The sequence below is a fragment of the Pinus tabuliformis genome, chromosome 5_1, assembly GCF_031772625.1.
Source record: "Pinus tabuliformis cultivar Carrire ecotype Pingquan chromosome 5_1, CPIR1, whole genome shotgun sequence".
NCBI classification, from domain to species: domain Eukaryota; kingdom Viridiplantae; phylum Streptophyta; class Pinopsida; order Pinales; family Pinaceae; genus Pinus; species Pinus tabuliformis.
The window spans coordinates 738,706,257-738,724,425 of NC_142305.1; the positions used below are offsets into that span (position 1 = coordinate 738,706,257).

At 37.1% G+C, this 18,169-nt stretch overlaps 1 pseudogene; it reads left to right on the forward strand.

Moving 5' to 3' along the window:
• Window positions 1–393: 393 nt before the first annotated feature.
• Window positions 394–4,406, forward strand: LOC149167063 (longifolene synthase-like; annotated as a pseudogene).
• Window positions 4,407–18,169: the final 13,763 nt, after the last annotated feature.

Sequence of the window (18,169 nt, forward strand, 5' to 3'; positions counted from 1 at the left end):
TAATTAGCCATTGTGTTGAGAAATAATTAGGAATTCAGACAGTAAAACATAATCATGCAGAAAATTTGAAAACTGAAGAGTTTTGGAATAATTTATTTGTATAAAGTTTGCAATGTTAGTTCATCATTTATAGGGAATTTAGCATCTGAATTTAGATAAATAGGAATCTTGGCAATCAGGGTATTGGAAATCAGAATACGAGCCCTTGTTATTCTCAAGGACGCTCTATTAGCGGTTAGGAACAACAAAGGACTATTCCTCCCGTCAGAGTCTTGCTCATGGTACATTCTAGCTGCCGTAGAGTAGTTCTTCGAGTCTCGGCTGGCCACGTCGACAAGCCCAAAGAACCAACGGTCGAGATAAGCTCCACGCAATTTGATAGGTCAGTATTGAAACGTGAATTGGTGGTGGTCACAATAGGATATAGTGCAGCAGAATTTATATTGGAAGCGTCACGTCGAATTTTACTTTTGGATGGTTATAGGCACATTCGAATCGGAGTTTTCAAGCAGCAGAATCTCCTTCGCAAAAATTGGGACACTGATAACTATTCTAGATGATCCTTAAGATACTCACGGAACTTTGGAACAACTCAAAATCTTCACATATGCAGTCAAACGGTGAGTTCAAGTTTAAATTATAGAAACTCTATTGGAGAATAGGAAATCCATTTATTAGTAGTTTCTAAGTAAGTATATCCAGTACAAAAACATCAAGGGCTTTATGTTGTCATAGTTTATGAGAATATTCAACGGCCGACTTTGTTGCTTGTGTTTGGGTGAGTGGTCAGGAATACCCCTAAACTGTCACCGAAAACAAATTGTTAACATAGGACGCTATAAATTATAAGTTATCAACAACCATTATTGTAGTTGTATGTTATGCAGCTTTTCATCTAAAATATTAGAAAGAAAAATTTTCCTTGCATGGTCTTGAGTTTGTCTTTTATTCCTTTGTCTATGGAATTTACAGATGGGATCTTTCATTACTACATAAAGATTACTCTGGAATTCTTTTTCAACACATCTAATGAGATGAATGATGAAGTTGATAAAATGTAAGAACGAGATATAGACCTTCGTACTAGTGCTGGATTCTCTGAAATTTTTAAACTGTTGCTTCTTATCTGTCATATGGGAGGAGGCTCTTGAGTCCACAAACCAGATTTCTGCGTCATCCTCCTTAGTGGATAGCACAAAATCATATATGAACAATCTGATATTCAAATCCTAATCTGCATCAGCCAGATGACCTACATGCTTCTTGTGTCTCTGTTTGACCTTCATCAAACCTCTTCTTCCGACAATGTTTAGCTATATGACCAACTCTACTGCAATAAAAACATTTTGGTCCTTAATCACTTTTATTTGAAGACATACGTTGAGATGGAGGTGGCTTTCTTTATGGGGTTCCTCCGCTTTTGTGTGTTGCATTTTCCTTTCCTCTAAAGGGCTTCTTCTTTGCCATTAGGGCAAGATCTAAGCTCTAGGGTTTCAGGGTCATCTGCCTTTCCTCCTCTTGCATTAGGATCCCTATCAATTCTTCAAACTTGGGGAATTTTTCTCTTGCATTCAACCCAGTGATGAACATATGATAGTCGTCAGTCATACCATTCATGGTAATCGTGACCAGATCAGTGTCTGACATTGTTTCGCCAATGTTGCCCAGCTTATTCTTAAGCTCCTTGATACGAGAGATGAACACTGTTATTGATTCATTCTCCTCCATTTTAATGGAGATAATCTTGCTCTTTAGAAACAACAGGTGATTTGTGTTCTTGATCTCATACAAGGCTTTGAGAGTTGTCCATATGTCCATCGCAGATTTACATTCTCAAATATGGAGAATAATGCAATCTTTCACAAACAATTTGAGCAACACCTTTGCCTTATTTTCCCCTTTTTCCTAGTCCTGGATTTTTGTTGCTATTCCACCTATAGCTAGGGTTAGCTTCAACTCATCACTGGTTGCGCCCATGCATTTTTCCCCTCCAACAGGGTTTGAAACTTAAATTTCCAATTGGAGTAATTGGAATCGTCAATCTTATTGCTCTCGTTCAGATAAGCCTCTGCCATTTGGTTGTTCATCTTGACATATCTCCCTCAAGAAAAAAAAAATTGACCTCTGGCGATTTAAAAGATCGATCTATCTCCGGATCCGAAGAGAAATCTAAAAAAAATAGGTGTTCTCTCTTAATAAAAAACAACTTCTCCAATTGGATGCCAAAAAAAAACAAAATTCTTCTTTGTTTTTTTTTAAATGGAAACCCTTATTTCTTTTAAAAAAAATTGACTCCCTTATTTCATATATAAAGGACATGCACCCACGAATTTTTAAAAGGATATTTTAACCCCAATAAATTTATAATAATAATAATAATAATAATAATGAGGCCTTACCCCTACTTTCGGCCTCCCAACACTGCTAACACTGGGGCTCAAATCTAACGCATCACATTAAACTGACACAACCACCACCGTACAAATACCCTCAAAGGTTCCCTGATCTGCTGAGCTGAGAACTGGTTTTCGGCTCTTCTTGTCGGTTCCTCCAACCAGGACAATCCAACCACGTAGCGAATGGTCACACGAGCCACTCCACGCTTTCGCTACACCTACCCTCCCATAGCACGCATGCAACAACAACACTCCATCACCGCTCGACCTCCCATCAGTCCACCCACGACGAGCTCCTTCACTCAGCCTCTAGTAGCCTCCATGCTCAACCTCTGAGATGCCAACAAGATCTGCACTTCGGCTTTAAGAAGCACTCAACAATGTAGTTTGGCCTCTACCAATGCACCACCGACAACGCTCCCAACGATTTCGACCACACGTAGCTCTAGCTTATCGACCAATCTGAGCTGCTACCACAATCCGAGCTCATCAACAAAACGAGTAGCTAACATTCATGTAGGACCTCCGCAGCTGAATTTGCCAGCAAATTGCAGAGGGTATCGAAATTGCACTTGTCTGCAATTTTCTTGAGCTGTTCACGCTCAGCACATCGGCACGTGCTCAATTTGGCTCCACGATCCACTAGGAAGCACACAGACTCTACCACACCACGGTACTCAGCCCGTAGTGGGAGCTTCTTATTTGCCTTTTGTTATCATAGGCAGCCACAACCATGGTCACCGCACCAACGTGCTTTTCCCTCTTAGGTCCGCGATTTTCGGACGTGCTAAATAAAATTGTTGTAACAGAATGACTAATCAACGCGTCTTTCCCTCCTGATCGCACCTTGATCAGTGCCCTTCTTCCTTCAGGAAAAGCGATTATGGATGTGAATAATCTTTAAAAAAAGTGTGTGCTACTCCGCCTCCTCACCATATGAGCCCTTCTTCACACCAGCCACCAGGGGCCTCTCTTCCACCACCCAGACACTCACTTAGCTATCAAAGTATATTGGCTTTGACTTGCCAGCCTTGGAGCTCTGATACCATGTTAAACTGAATAGAAGACAAACAAATTATTGAGAAAATGTGAGGAGCTCATAGGTGAGCGATTCACCTGGAGATTACCTCCTATAGAACGCTCTACCCAAATTCACATTGATCTCAATAATAAATAGTTTACAAGTAATTAGGAACATGAAACTAATCACCCTAAAAAATAGGATCTAAATCCTAATGAAAGAAACTCATGTAACTAAATAAAAAAAGAACTTTCTCCATTAATTCTAACAAGCTTACTTATGAAAAATAGGTGTATGTACTATTTACGATCATATACAAAACAACTAAAACATTTTGCAGAGAAATCACTATTAATACTCTTAATGCAAGTGTAATATATTCTTAATTTATTCGTGTTTTTACTAATTGGCTGCTTAATAAGAACACTACCTTTAAGGGTATATGAAGAGTCTGAATGGATGGCAGCTCGACATGTCCCTACGTTTGATGATTACATGAAGAATGGCAAACCCAGCTCTGGCATGTGTATACTACATTTGTATTCTCTTATGTTAATGGGGCAACTTGTACCTGACGACATTCTCGAGAAAATACACATTCCATCCAAGATCCACGAGCTTATAGAATTGATAGCCAAATTAGGCGACAACTCAAAGGATTTCCAGGTATATTATTTTAACGTATGACTAAGAATTTCCAAAAATTTACTTATTTGCTAATAATTTCATCATTATTTATTTTTGGGTGATCCAGGGGAAGAAGGATGATGGGGAGTTTTCTTCAGGTATAGAGTGTTTCTTGAAAGAGAATCTTGAACATACAGAAGAATGCAATAAATCATCTCATTGGGCTCCTCAATATGACAATGATGGAATTAAATTGGGAATTTGTAAAACTTGAAGTCGTGGCGTTGTGTCTGAATAAGTTCACCTTCAAGGTTTCATGAGGTCTTTGATTCATCTACAAATACAGAGAAAACTTTGATTAAGAGCACGCTAACGTGTCAATGAAACACCCTTCAGGTTTTGTGCCCACTCACCACTCGACGAGGTCCTTCCGGTCACTGGGTCCCATCCCTCCCCAACGTTAGCAACGATCAGTTATGTCCCATCTGTGAACGTTAACAAATATGTTTCCTCACACCCCATCCAGATACTTTGTTTGCAGAGCTCCCATTTACAAGCGAGCTCGTCAAATGACACGACGGGTCATCTAACTCACGTAGCCGCCACACACCCTAAATTCGTGCCTTTGTCTGTCTGAATTCCATTCAATCCAGGATCATTTTGAAATCCCCTGCACCCTTAGACAAATTTGCTTGAAACTACCTGCAAATAACGGTCCAATGTTCAATGTGGCCAGCAACAGGCAATGTCACAAGATTGTAGATTGATGGTCTGATTAATAAGCATGCACCCTTAGTTGATCAGATTGAAAATATCAGTCCAATATGTTTAAACTCCATGTGTTGATCATATTCACATTTAAACTGAAACATTTACGTTGTCTGTGTTGATCAGATTGCAAATATCGATCCAATGTTCAACGCGAATGGAGCTTAAACAACGCGACAGACGTTTATACCCGGACGTCACTCATATTGTAAGTTCAAAATAGGAAATGTCAAAACCTACACAGATTCTAGGTCTAGTTAATAAGCATAATGTTTGTTTTTCTATTGTTTTTTATGGTGCTAGTCAAAACCCAATTTGTAAAACCCAGAATCCTCCACATTACTAAAACCCAATTTATTCAGACTATTATATAAAGGAAATGTTGTTTTGGGTTGCACAAAGTTGGTTGTTTCTTTTCTATCAAGGTTAGGAGAGCACCAAAATTTCTTGAGACTATTATATAAGGGAAATGTTGTTCTGAGTTGCACACAACTCGTTCTAACCCAAAATTGCTTGTTCAACAATTGTGGAAACTCGTTGGTCAACCATAATTTGCAACAATTCGCTTGTTAATGTTGTTTAACCATTGCAGTAACTCGTTGCTTCACCATTGCAGGAACTTGTTGTTCCACCATTCTAGCAATTCATTGGGTTAGAAAATGGTAAAGCAAGTCAAATGGGAAACAATCATTGCCCTTCCGATGCAAGGCCTTAAAGAAAAGATCATCTTTTCTAGAACAGATTTAGATTGGTCTAAAGTACATGGAAAGCACATGGAGATTGATCGAATTACAAAAATCCCTTCAACTAGAATTGGAGACTTTATTAGAGGAGAGGAAATGAACCCACATGCTCCATGTTCTTTCACTCGGGTACAAAGTAAATGCCCAGGCTAAAAGCCTACTGCTTCCTTGCCATATGAAGTGTAAGTTTTTTAGAGATGCATGGTTTAGATGTTGGTATTAATAATGATCGATCATTTTTCATGGATTCATATGTATTGATTGTTCAAACTTTTTTATGCAGTTATGCTTATTCATATGACCCCGAGGACAGAAGAGGACAAGATGAAATGAAGTGTAGATACTCATTTGTGAAAAAGAGGTGTTGCCAATGCAATTTCATTGTAAAAGTTTTGGTTCAAATCCCTAAGATAGTGGTAATAACATATAACATGTATGAGCATGTAGATAGCCAAGGATGGTCTTGTCATGGCCAACAGAACACTTCGGGTCATGCTAGGTCCCTACATCAACCAAATTTATCAAGGGAAATGATTTCCTATGTAGAGAGTTATTTCTTCTTGGAAGTGCATGTTGACTCGTTTGTAAAATGCATGTTAAAAAATATGTTGACATGGATGCTGAAACTCAAGATACAGATTTATTTTTGTGTAGGAAAGATTTTGTTAACATCTATAATCATCTAATGAAAGGAAATTATCAGTTTCATAAGAAGGATGAAATGAGTGTGAATCTTTGGTATAGAAAACACCTCGATGATTTTTTCTTTTATCAAAAGCCCAATGGTGGAGAGATGCCTTTTATAGTCGGAATTCAGATGAAGTGGATGTTAGATACCATGGTGAAGCTATCAAATAATATCCTAATAGCCATGGATTCAACATTCAGCATGAATAAATATTAGGTGAGTGTATTAGGAATGATTAATCTAGTACAATAATTTGATTTGTAATGATTGATAATGATTAATGAGCTCAAGTTGACTTCAAATGTTTTTTGAATGTGATAGTATTAGTTGTACACACTCATGGTGTTTGATGAGCAACAAAGTGGGGTGCCAGTTGCATGGGTGGTGGCATCACATAATACATCACATGACATTTCACTATGGTTGGAGCACCTCATGCATAGGTGTCACCAAGTTGATCATAGTTGGAAAGTTAATGCCTTCATGGTTGATGATGCATTGGCTGAAATCGGTGCTTTAAGGTAACTTCAATCTTCTTATTTTACAATACAACTTGTATTTATTACAAAAATAACATGCTTGAAATGAATTGAATGTGGCAGGAGAATCACAAGGTGCAATGTTATCTTGTGTGTTTGGCACATACATCGAGCATGGCTAAAAAATGTGAATCGATTGGCCAATAGTCCATAAATAGAAAAAGAGATGTTTAGTGATTTGGGTTTAATTATGAATTATTGTTCCAGTGTTGAAGTGAGCAATGCAATTAATGATTTCTTCAACAAATTTGCTAATGAGGAGAAGTTCCTAGACTATTTCCACAAGAATTGGGTTGATAACGAGAATATTTTTGAGTTGACAAACTCTTTCTTACATTTCTCTTTTCAGTTTTCATACAGATGAAATATCTTCATTAACCCAACTTTTATATAATTAGGGATGTGGGTAAAAGGTTTTCGGGATTTTCCCCATGCAAATCAGGAGACAAACAATGTTGTGGAGTCATATCACTGTTACCTAAAGACAAACTTTATATCTGATAGAAGAAATAAATGTTCTCGTAGGATGGATTGGTTGATATATGTTCTTCTAACAAATGTTGAACCCTGTTATCGGTTTAAGGAAATTCTAAAAAAGGAAGGATTTTTGAATAATTACAGGAAAGAGAAATAGTTTGAATCATCCTTGGAAAAGGAAAAAAAAATTCCATATATTATAGCCCTCATGAGCAAATGTCTCATGATTTTTGGGTGAGTAGTCAATCCAAACCAAATAAGCAATATCTTGTCACTTGTCATTGCACAAATTTCTTAACTTGTGATTGGCCATGGTCTATTTGTCACAACATTTGCAAGCATGCCATAAAGGTGGGTAGGTTGTCTTCCTGCTCAGTGGCTTAAAACCAATTACTAAATCATCAAAGCACAACTGATTCATACAATGACCCTCCCGAGATAAATATAGAGGCAATATCGGATCTTGGTGAAAATGAAAACACAATTTCCATCGATAGTCACAATGTTAATGTAAATTTTTAAGGACTTGAGTTGGCCAAAGAGGATTTCTTTGGCTACATAGACCTAGTTTGAAAAATTATTCTTGCTACTTTGACCAAGATTAAACAGTTAATTTCTTTGTTTAAAAAAATGTTGGATGATGCCAACAATATTCATATTATGGGTTATGAATTCACATGTGGTTTGGGTGGTTTTGAGACATATTTGAAGAGGAAGAAGAGTTTCCTGAGCTCCAAAAAGAGAAGAAAAACAAGAAAACAAAATGCAAGATTGGAAATTGACTTGAATATCGCTGCAGATGAAGATTAACCATTTGAGTTTGATCAACTCAACAAGCGAGGTAGCCCTAGCTCCAACAATGCAAGGCTTTCGAGGTTTGTTGTGATGCATTTGTTTTCAATTTGATTTTGATTTTATGTATTATAGTTTTGTTGAATATGTTCATGTACATTCAATAGGTGGTTAGGATATGTTTACTTATTTTTCTAATTTCTCTGAATTGTCATTTGAGGTCAGTGAATAACTCCATTATTTCAATACATTGATTATTTTGTATGTTATGAAAGATAGATTTCATGGGGTTTTCCATACTTGCATTATGATTTCATACATTGGTGTCTAAACATGAATCTAATATATAATTTGGAGAAAAAAAAACAGAAATGTAACAAAAATTGTAGAGGAAATGCAACAAAATTGTAACTAAACATGTAAAACACAAATTTACGAGTTTTTTATAACTCCTTAATGCTAATAGTGATATATTATTAGATAATCACATATTTTACAACATAAAAGATTATATATATGGCAACATCGGCAACAACGAGGGAGTGAATATTAGCAAGAACACATGGGTCAATCTGAATCTGAGAATGAAGGGGGATTTTCATGAATATTGTTGATACAATAATCAATGTGTCCTAATTCACCAAGATGAAGATACCCTCTTGTTTCCATATTTTTTTCTAGGGTATATGACTTTTAATATATCCTTGTTGGCACCAGATCATTGGATAGCGAAATCTAAGCCCGATCTAGTTATCACCACACTATTCCATGGAAATAATATACTGAGAAACCCTTGTTAAGGCTATCTTTATGTTTAGGTAGTTAAATGGATCTTTATTTCAGGTTTGCTTTCCCGAGGCATCCCACCTTGCTTTACATCCTTCTTGCGCGACAGTCTCCTATATTTGAATTTGGGCTGCACAATATGCAATGGCCTGCTACCTATTCCCGATGATATACTCTTCTACCTCTGACGAATTGGCTAACTATTGTTGTTCTTTTATCACCTCTACAGGTATTTCATATTCTTCTCTAACCCACAGAATGCCCTCGGAATTATGTTTAAAAATTATAAGAGCTTCCACCCAACTGGCATGATTTCTCAAATATGATACAAAGGCTCTAAATTGGACATCCCCTACATCAGGTTTGGGATTCCATTTTTTGTTAAGAGATACCATAAAGTTATGTTGGTATAGTTCACAAAGCAGGTCTTTTTGTAGATTCGTGCATTCCTTATATGCTTCTATGAAACCATGTTTGTATTCAACCTGGAAAGGCTTATTGTTGATGATAACATTCTTTTTAAACATCAACAATATTTTTTCAAGTACACGTTGTAATTGGTTGAAGGGGCCCTACAACGAAGCACACTGTGCATTATTTGTCCAAGTTGTTTCTTATCATTCTCCATCTTGTTTACCTTGGTTTGCAGCTCAGCCACTATGTTTTTATGTTTTCCTTCAACTTTTTTTATATATTGTTCACATTTCTTACAAAGGTCACGAATTAAGTTTTCATGCAAATGGAAAGGTATTAGTTTTCCCTTATAAGTTGGTATACACAAGACTAAATTGTTATTTTCTTCCTCATACTCTGTTTTCACAGTAGCTTCTTTGGTCAGTTTTATCTTTGTTTCCTGATCCTCTATTATTTTCATCTCTAGTTCATGTTCCTCTGTTTGTACAATCATTTCTTTTGTTAGTTTCACCTGTGATTCATGTTCCCCTGTTTGCACAACTCTGCTTTTGGTCAATTTCATCTTTGGTTTGTGGTCCTTTGTTTGCACAACAATGTCAACAGTCTGTCTTTTTTGAAGGGGTATATTCTCTTGGACCCTTGGAGAAGGTATATCTATGAAACCAATGGGTAGGGAATCTGCAACTTGGGCCAAGCAATTTAATCTATCAAAAGTTTCTTTTTGCCTCATCTCATATGTTAGCATTTTAACTTTGATTTGTACTTTTCTTTTTTTCATCTGGAGAATCCTACTCTTCCTTAACAATGAAATATACAAAGGAATATTTGTAGGGGTACTTACTGTTCCAACATGCTTCTTTGTCAATTCAAGTGGTGCAGTTGGTTAGTCCACCTCATCATCCCCGTACAATTCTTGTGGTGCAGTTTGTTGGTCCTCCTCATGATCCCCATACAATTTTGGTGGTGTAGTTGGTTGGTCCCCTCATCATCCCCATACAATTTTGGTGGTGCAGTTGGTCCGCCCTCACTTTTGGAGGACAATTTTGGTTGTGAAGTTGGTTGGTCCTCCGCATTTTTGGAGGACAATTCTGGTGGTGCAGTTTGTTGGTCCTCCTCATTTTTGGAGGACAATTTTGGTGGTGTAGTTGGTTTGTCCTCCACATCATCCCCATAAAAAAGTGAAATTGGGGCAAGGCCCTCTATTCTGCAACATTCATCTACTCTGTGTATGTACTCATAGTCAGAATCAGGAGAGGGAACCTTATCAACTTGTTCTTTTGTGTCAGCAAGGTGGCCTAATCCTTGTTCCATGAATCCTTGCTGCATGCATCCTTGCTCCATGACTCCTTCTTCCATCAATACATCCTGTGGATGCTCTTGCTCTTTCTCTTCTGTTGTTTCTTCTATAACAACATGGAGGGTTTCAGAAGTTGGAGCAAGACAACCTCACTTTCTCTTGTTCTTCTTGGCTTTTGGCACTACTATTAGACGTTTCCTATATCCTCTCAATCTTCTAGTGGCAGGTTTACTCCCCAATATTTCTACTTCATCATCATCATCTTGTTCGTCTCCTTTCTGTGGGGATTTAGCAACAAAATCCTTAGCAACCCTAGTTTGACCAATGGGCGGCTCAGTTGCCATATGGCAAGATTTTGTAGGAATTTCTATACGTGGACGGTCATCGGGCGGAGTCGCAGTTGGGGGGTCATGGGGCAAAGTTGTAGCTGGGAGGTAATGGGGCGAAGGAGTTGTAGCTAGGGGGTCATGGGACGGAGTTGTAGCTGGGAGTTCATGGGGAGGAGTTGCAGCTATCAGGGCATCCTCTAGCGGGGTAGAAGATTTAGAATGCAATGGTCTTCCAACTAGTTCATCCCAAGTTATCCCTTCCCTTTGCACCACAACATACACCAAAATTTGAATGAGGCAATAGTGGGACATGATTTCGAATGGTCGCTTTGATTTCTGCATAGATTGGGCCATATGATCTAGTTTTTTTGCAAGAAATAAATTCATGTTAACCAACCTGCAATGACACAAGTGGTCTAACAACTAGATGTGCTGGTAATAAATAACAACATACCTTCCTTCACACGTGAAAAATCTTTGGACAAGGAATGTAACATATTTTCAGGGTTGTGGTAATGCCTTCCTATCAAATAATGTGCTTATCTTCTCTAGTTGTTCACCTGCCTCAAGGAATTGCTGCACAACATCAAGTTGGGGTTTTTGGGGCACAAACCATTATTGTCCCGTTTAGGGTAATCGTGTCACTTCCGTAATTGCTTCTTATATCGCATGCACCACTATCCCCGCTACCTCAAATCTACCCTCCCTATAATGCATGGAAAATTCTAGACCTATTTCGTCATCATACCCTTGAAACCTATGAATATACTCTATCCAGCCAACCTGTTCAAAAAATGGTTTAACACGTGGAAATTCGTCTAGCAATTCTTCATTACCTTCTCTGCGAACTCTTGAGCCTCCCATCTTTATTCAGATTTGAAATTGGCTATGGATGTGTTTGTTCTCTACAACAGTTTGAATGTGGGAGAACAACGCAATGGAAAAGTTGAGGTAATGAGTCCAATAACAATAAAACGTGGCGTTGTCTATTTCGGTGGTAGTACCCTGTCAGGTGTTTCCGCAATGGTTACAACCCTATTTGCCACCGACCATTTGTTGTTGCTATTGTCAGGGGATTTGTTACCGTTGTACCCAATCAGGTGTTTCTGCGACAGTTTCCTGCCATTTGGCACCAACTGTTCATTGCTGACATGCTCATGGGATATTTTCCATCATAATAGTTTAAACTTTGATTATGTGCAACTTTGTGGGCCCATGCAACATTACACTCACTCCTTAAATTACTTGCCTTCAAAAGTATTGGTTACAATTTATTAGTTATCCTTGAACGCATGTTATAATTTTGCATGATTATCAAGTTAACTTCATTGATTTGCAGGTTGTTCATATTATTTTCATTGTTGGTAGGCTTAGATGTTGTTGTTGTCATGTATGTCGGAATGTGCTTCAATTCAAATCACCTGATCTTGTGGTTGTAGCTGTTAGCAATAATGGATAAATTCACAACAATTGAATTGTTTGTTTGGATATTTTTACAATTTTGTCCCTTGAGGTTGGATCTACGGTTTGGAAAAATGAAAAATATCACAATTATAGTTTGCATTTAACCATGTATAAAGGAAAAATCATGATTGATCTATAACCTATCTTGGTTGGCTTGTAACCAAAGGTATTTCACATAATTTTTTTATTGAAGGGACTTATTTAAGAATTCATTCTCATTAGACTTTTATTAGAGATTTGTATAAATATTGCATGTGCTACTCATGGATAATGAATGAATGAATGTTACTAGAAGTTGGAAATGCGAAGAGGTATTGGAGGCATTCTAAGGTCTCATTTTGTAACATCTTTTGGAGTCCTCTATTTGATAATAAAAATATTGATTTTGCTATTCATTTTTGGGTTATATTTAAAGTGTTCTTAAGTGAGAAAATAACATTTGTAAAAGGAAATAGTGATTCTCCCCCCACCATTCTCAGTGTTTCCAATAGATAGAAAAAACTGAATTGTAATGAAAATGACACAACTAAACTGAAATGCGCTGTTAGACACAACTAAACTGTAATCAAAATGAGACATCTCAATTGCAATCACAATGTAGTTCCATTAATAACATGACTGAAAAATACATTTTTTACATACACATATTGAGATATAAAAAAAGTACAAAAAAATAAATCGAGCCCATCTGTAAAAAAACATAGCTCATATAAGTACATAAAAAATGATGGACATAATGGTTGTTTATCCTGCTACAATCTATCACAAGAAATAAGGACACCATAATAGGACTCCAACCATAATAACCCCAATAGCAATCACAAGAACAATCTAGTCATTGACACGCCACGTATATTGATGTCTATCAATGAAAATTCATGGAGCACATGCCAGCTCGTCCACATATCTTGCACATCCGTGTACATTGGATGTTGCTTCACTAAGTATATCATGAACAACCCTTTGGACATCTGATCGGTAAGTTATGTTAAAAATTTGAAATTATGGAACAATGTTTCTGGCTTGTTTATGGAGGGGTTTCAAAGTTTGTTTTCTCACTTGATAAATTCTAATAATTTGATTAGTTATCAACTCTGAATTTGTGTAAGTGACAATGTCACTTGGACCATAATTCCTTGTTGCTCTTAGCCCATCAACTAGGGCAAGATAATAGGCTTCATTGTTTGTGGTTGTCCTAGGTATTTCTCTACTATTTTGATAGACTTGGCTTAGTGCTTCATTATGAAGCACAAATCTAGTCCATGCTTGGCCTGGGTTTAGATGGCACCAAACCTGAATGATCAGTGTCCACTTTTGAAATCTGGAAAAGAAGAAAACAATTAAATGAAAAAAACAATTTAAAAGAAATATTGTTAGATTGTTAAAACAAGGTTGCAACAAATCACTGTTGCAGTAGCGGTAACTCAGTGTTACAGTGGCGGCAACTCCCTATTACAGTGGTAGCAACTCACTATTAATCAACCATGAAAATATTAAAAAGCATCTTAAAATGTTTTGATAAGTTAATTTACTTTATGTATTAAAAAGCATCTTAAAATGCTTACATGATAAGTTAATTTACTTTATTTTTTACTTTGTAGTTGTACATCAAAAAAACCTTTTAGACTTGGTTTGGTGCCAACAGTGATAACAACTTAGGATCAAATGCTATTAATTTCACGCTACTCTTTTAAACCAAGTCGCAAATAATTCATTCTCATATGTTAATTTACTTTTATCCTTTACTTTGTAGTTGTGCATCAAAATAGCTTCTTGGACTTGTTTTCTGCAACATGAGTACCAACTTAAATCACAAAATATTTTTTGATTTAATTCTTTTAAAATAAATTGTAGAGCCATTCACTTTCATATGTTAATTTACTTTATCTTTTACTTTGTCGTTGTGTATCAAAAGAGTTCACTGGATTTGGTTTGCTGCAACATTAGTACCAACCTAAGATCACTATTATTTTATTTCATTCATTTAAAATAAGATGCAGATCATTCATTCACCGAGCTCACCAACAAAACGAGTAGCCAACATTCATGTAGGACCTTTGCCGCTGAATTTACCAGAAAATTGCAGAGGGTATTGAAATTGGACTTGTCTGTAATTTTTTTGGGCTGTTCACGCTCAGCACATCGGCTCGTGCTCAATTTGGCGCCACGATCCACTAGGAAGCATACAGACTCTACCACACCACGGTACTCAGCCCGTAGTGGGAGCTTCTTATTCGCCTTTTGTTATCATAGGCAGCCATAACCACGATCACCGCACCAACGTGCTTTTCCCTCTTAGGTCCGTGATTTTCGAGTGTGCTAAACAAAATCGTTGTAACAAAATGACTAATCAATGCGTCTTTCCCTCCTGATCATGCACTGATCAGCGCCCTTCTTCCTTAAGGAAAAGCGATTATGGATGTGAATGATCTTTAAAAAAATTGTGTGCTGCTCCACCTCCTCACCATAGGAGCCCTTCCTCACACCAGCCACCAGGGACCTCGCTTCCACCACCTAGACACTCACTCAGCTATCAAAGCATAGTGGCTTTGACTCACCAGCCTTGGAGCTCTGATACCATGTTAAACTGAATGGAAGACAAACAAATTATTGAGAAAATGTGAGGAGCTCACAAGTGAGCGATTCACCTGGAGATTACCTCCCGCAGAACGCTCTACCCAAATTCACATTGATCTCAATAATAAATAGTTTACAAGTAATTAGGAACATGAAACTAATCACCCTAAAAAATAGGATCTAAATCCTAATGAAAGAAACTCACGTAACTAAATAAGAAAAGAACTTTCTCCATTAATTCTAACAAGCTTACATATGAAAAATAGGTGTATGTACTTTTTATGACATATACAAAACAACTAAAACATTTTGCAGAGAAATCACTATTAATACTCTTAATGCAAGTGTAATATATTCTTAATTTATTCGTGTTTTCACTAATTGGCTGCTCAATAATAACACTACCTTGAAGGGTATATGAAGAGTCTGAATGGATGGTAGCTCGACATGTCCCTATGTTTGATGATTACATGAAGAATGGCAAACCTAACTCTAAAATGTGTATACTACATTTGTATTCTCTTATGTTAATGGGGCAATTTGTACCTGACGACATTCTCGAGAAAATACACATTCCATCCAAGATCCATGAGCTTATAGAATTGATAGCCATATTAGTCAACAACTCAAAGGATTTCCAGGTATATTATTTTAACGTATGACTAAGAATTTCCAAAAATTTACTCATTTGCTAATAATTTCATCATTATTTATTTTTGGGTGATCCAGGGGTAGAAGGATGATGGGGAGTTTGCTTCAGGTATAGAGTGTTTCTTGAAAGAGAATCCTGAACGTACAGAAGAATGCAATAAATCATCTCATTGGGCTCCTCAATCTGACAACGATGGAATTAGATTGGGAATTTGTAAAACTTGAAGGCGTGGTGTTGTGTCCGAAGAAGTTCACCTTCAAGGTTTCACGAGGTCTTTGATTCATCTACAAATACAGAGACAACTTTGATTAAGAGCACACTAACGTGTCAATGAAACACCCTTCAGGTTTTGTGCCCACTCACCACTCGACGAGGTCCTTCCGGTCAATGGGTCCCATCCCTCCCCAACGTTAGCAACGATCAGTTATGTCCCATCTGTGAACGTTAACAAATATGTTTCCTCACACCCCGTCCAGATACTCTGTTTGCAGAGCTCCCATTTACAAGCGAGCTCGTCAAATGACACGATGGGTCATCTAACTCATGTAGCCGCCACACACCCTAAATTCGTGCCTTTGTCTGTTTGAATTCCATTCAATCTAGGATCATTTTGAAATCCCCTGCACCCTTAGACAAATTTGCTTGAAACTACCTGCAAATAATGGTCCAATGTTCAATGTGGGCAGCAACAGGCAATGTCACAAGATTGTAGATTGATGGTCTAATTAATAAGCATGCACCCTTAGTTGATCAGATTGAAAATATCAGTCCAATATGTTTAAACTCCTTGTGTTGATCATATTCACATTTAAACTGAAACATTTACATTGTCTGTGTTGATCAGATTGCAAATATCGATCCAATGTTCAACGCGAATGGAGCTTAAACAACGCGACAGACATTTATACCCGGACGTCACTCATATTGTAAGTTCAAAATAGGAAATGTTAAAACCTACACAGATTCTAGGTCTAGTTAATAAGCATAATGTTTGTTTTTCTATTGTTTTTTATGGTGCTAGTGAAAACCCAATTACTAAATCCCAATTTGTAAAAACCAGAATCCTCCACATTACTAAAACCCAATTTATTCAGACTATTATATAAAGGAAATGTTGTTTTGGGTTGCACAAAGTTGGTTGTTTCTTTTCTATCAAGGTTAGGAGAGCACCAAAATTTCTTGAGACTATTATATAAGGGAAATGTTGTTCTGGGTTGCACACAACTCGTTCTAACCCAAAATTGCTTGTTCAACAATTGTGGAAACTCGTTGGTCAACCATAATTTGCAACAATTCGCTTGTTAATGTTGTTTAACCATTGCAGTAACTCGTTGCTTCACCATTGTAGCAACTTGTTGTCTCACCATTCTAGCAATTCATTGGGTTAGAAAATGGTAAAGCAAGTCAAATGGGAAACAATCATTGCCCTTCCGATGAAAGACCCTAAAGAAAAGATCATCTTTTCTAGAACAGATTTAGATTGGTCTAAAGCACATGGAGATTGATCGAATTACAAAAATCCCTTCAACTAGAATTGGAGACTTTATTAGAGGAGAGGAAATGAACCCATATGCTCCATGTTATTTCACTCGGGTACAAAATAAATGCCCAGGCTCAAGGCCTACTGCTTCCTTGCTATATGAAGTGTAAGTTTTTTAGAGATGCATTGTTTAGATGTTGGTATTAATAATGCTCGATCATTTTTCATGGATTCATATGTATTGATTTTTCAAACATTTTTATGCAGTTATGCTTGTTCATATGGCCCCGAGGACAGAAGAGGACAAGATGAAATGAAGTGTAGATACTCATTTGTGAAAAAGAGGGGTTGCCAATGCCATTTCATTGTAAAAGTTATGGTTCAAATCCCTAAGATAGTGATAATAACATATAACATGTATGAGCATGTAGATAGCCAAGGATGGTCTTGTCATGGCCAACAGAACACTTCGGGTCATGCTAGGTCCCTACATCAACCAAATTTATCAAAGGGAAATGATTTCCTATGTAGAGAGTTATTTCTTCTTGGAAGTGCAAGTTGACTCGGTTTGCAAAATGCATGTTAAAAAATATGTTGACATGGATGCTGAAACTCAAGATACGGATTTATTTTTGTGTAGGAAAGATTTTGTTAACATCTATAATCATCTAATGAAAGGAAATTATCAGTTTCATAAGAAGGATGAAATGAGTGTGAATCTTTGGTATAGAAAACACCTCGATGATTTTTTCTTTTATCAAAAGCCCAATGGTGGAGAGATGCCTTTTATAGTCAGAATTCAGATGAAGTGGATGTTGGATACCATGGTGAAGCTATCAAATAATATCCTAATAGCCATGGATTCAACATTCAGCACGAATAAATATTAGGTGAGTGTATTAGGAATGATTAATCTAGTACAATAATTTGATTGGTAATGATTGATAATGATTAATGAGCTCAGGTTGACTTCAAATGTTTTTTGAATGTGATAGCATTAGTTGTACACACTCTTGGTGTTTGATGAGCGACAAAGTGGGGTGCCAGTTTCATGGGTGGTGGGATAACGTAATACATCACATGACATTTCACTATGGTTGGAGCACATCATGCACAGAT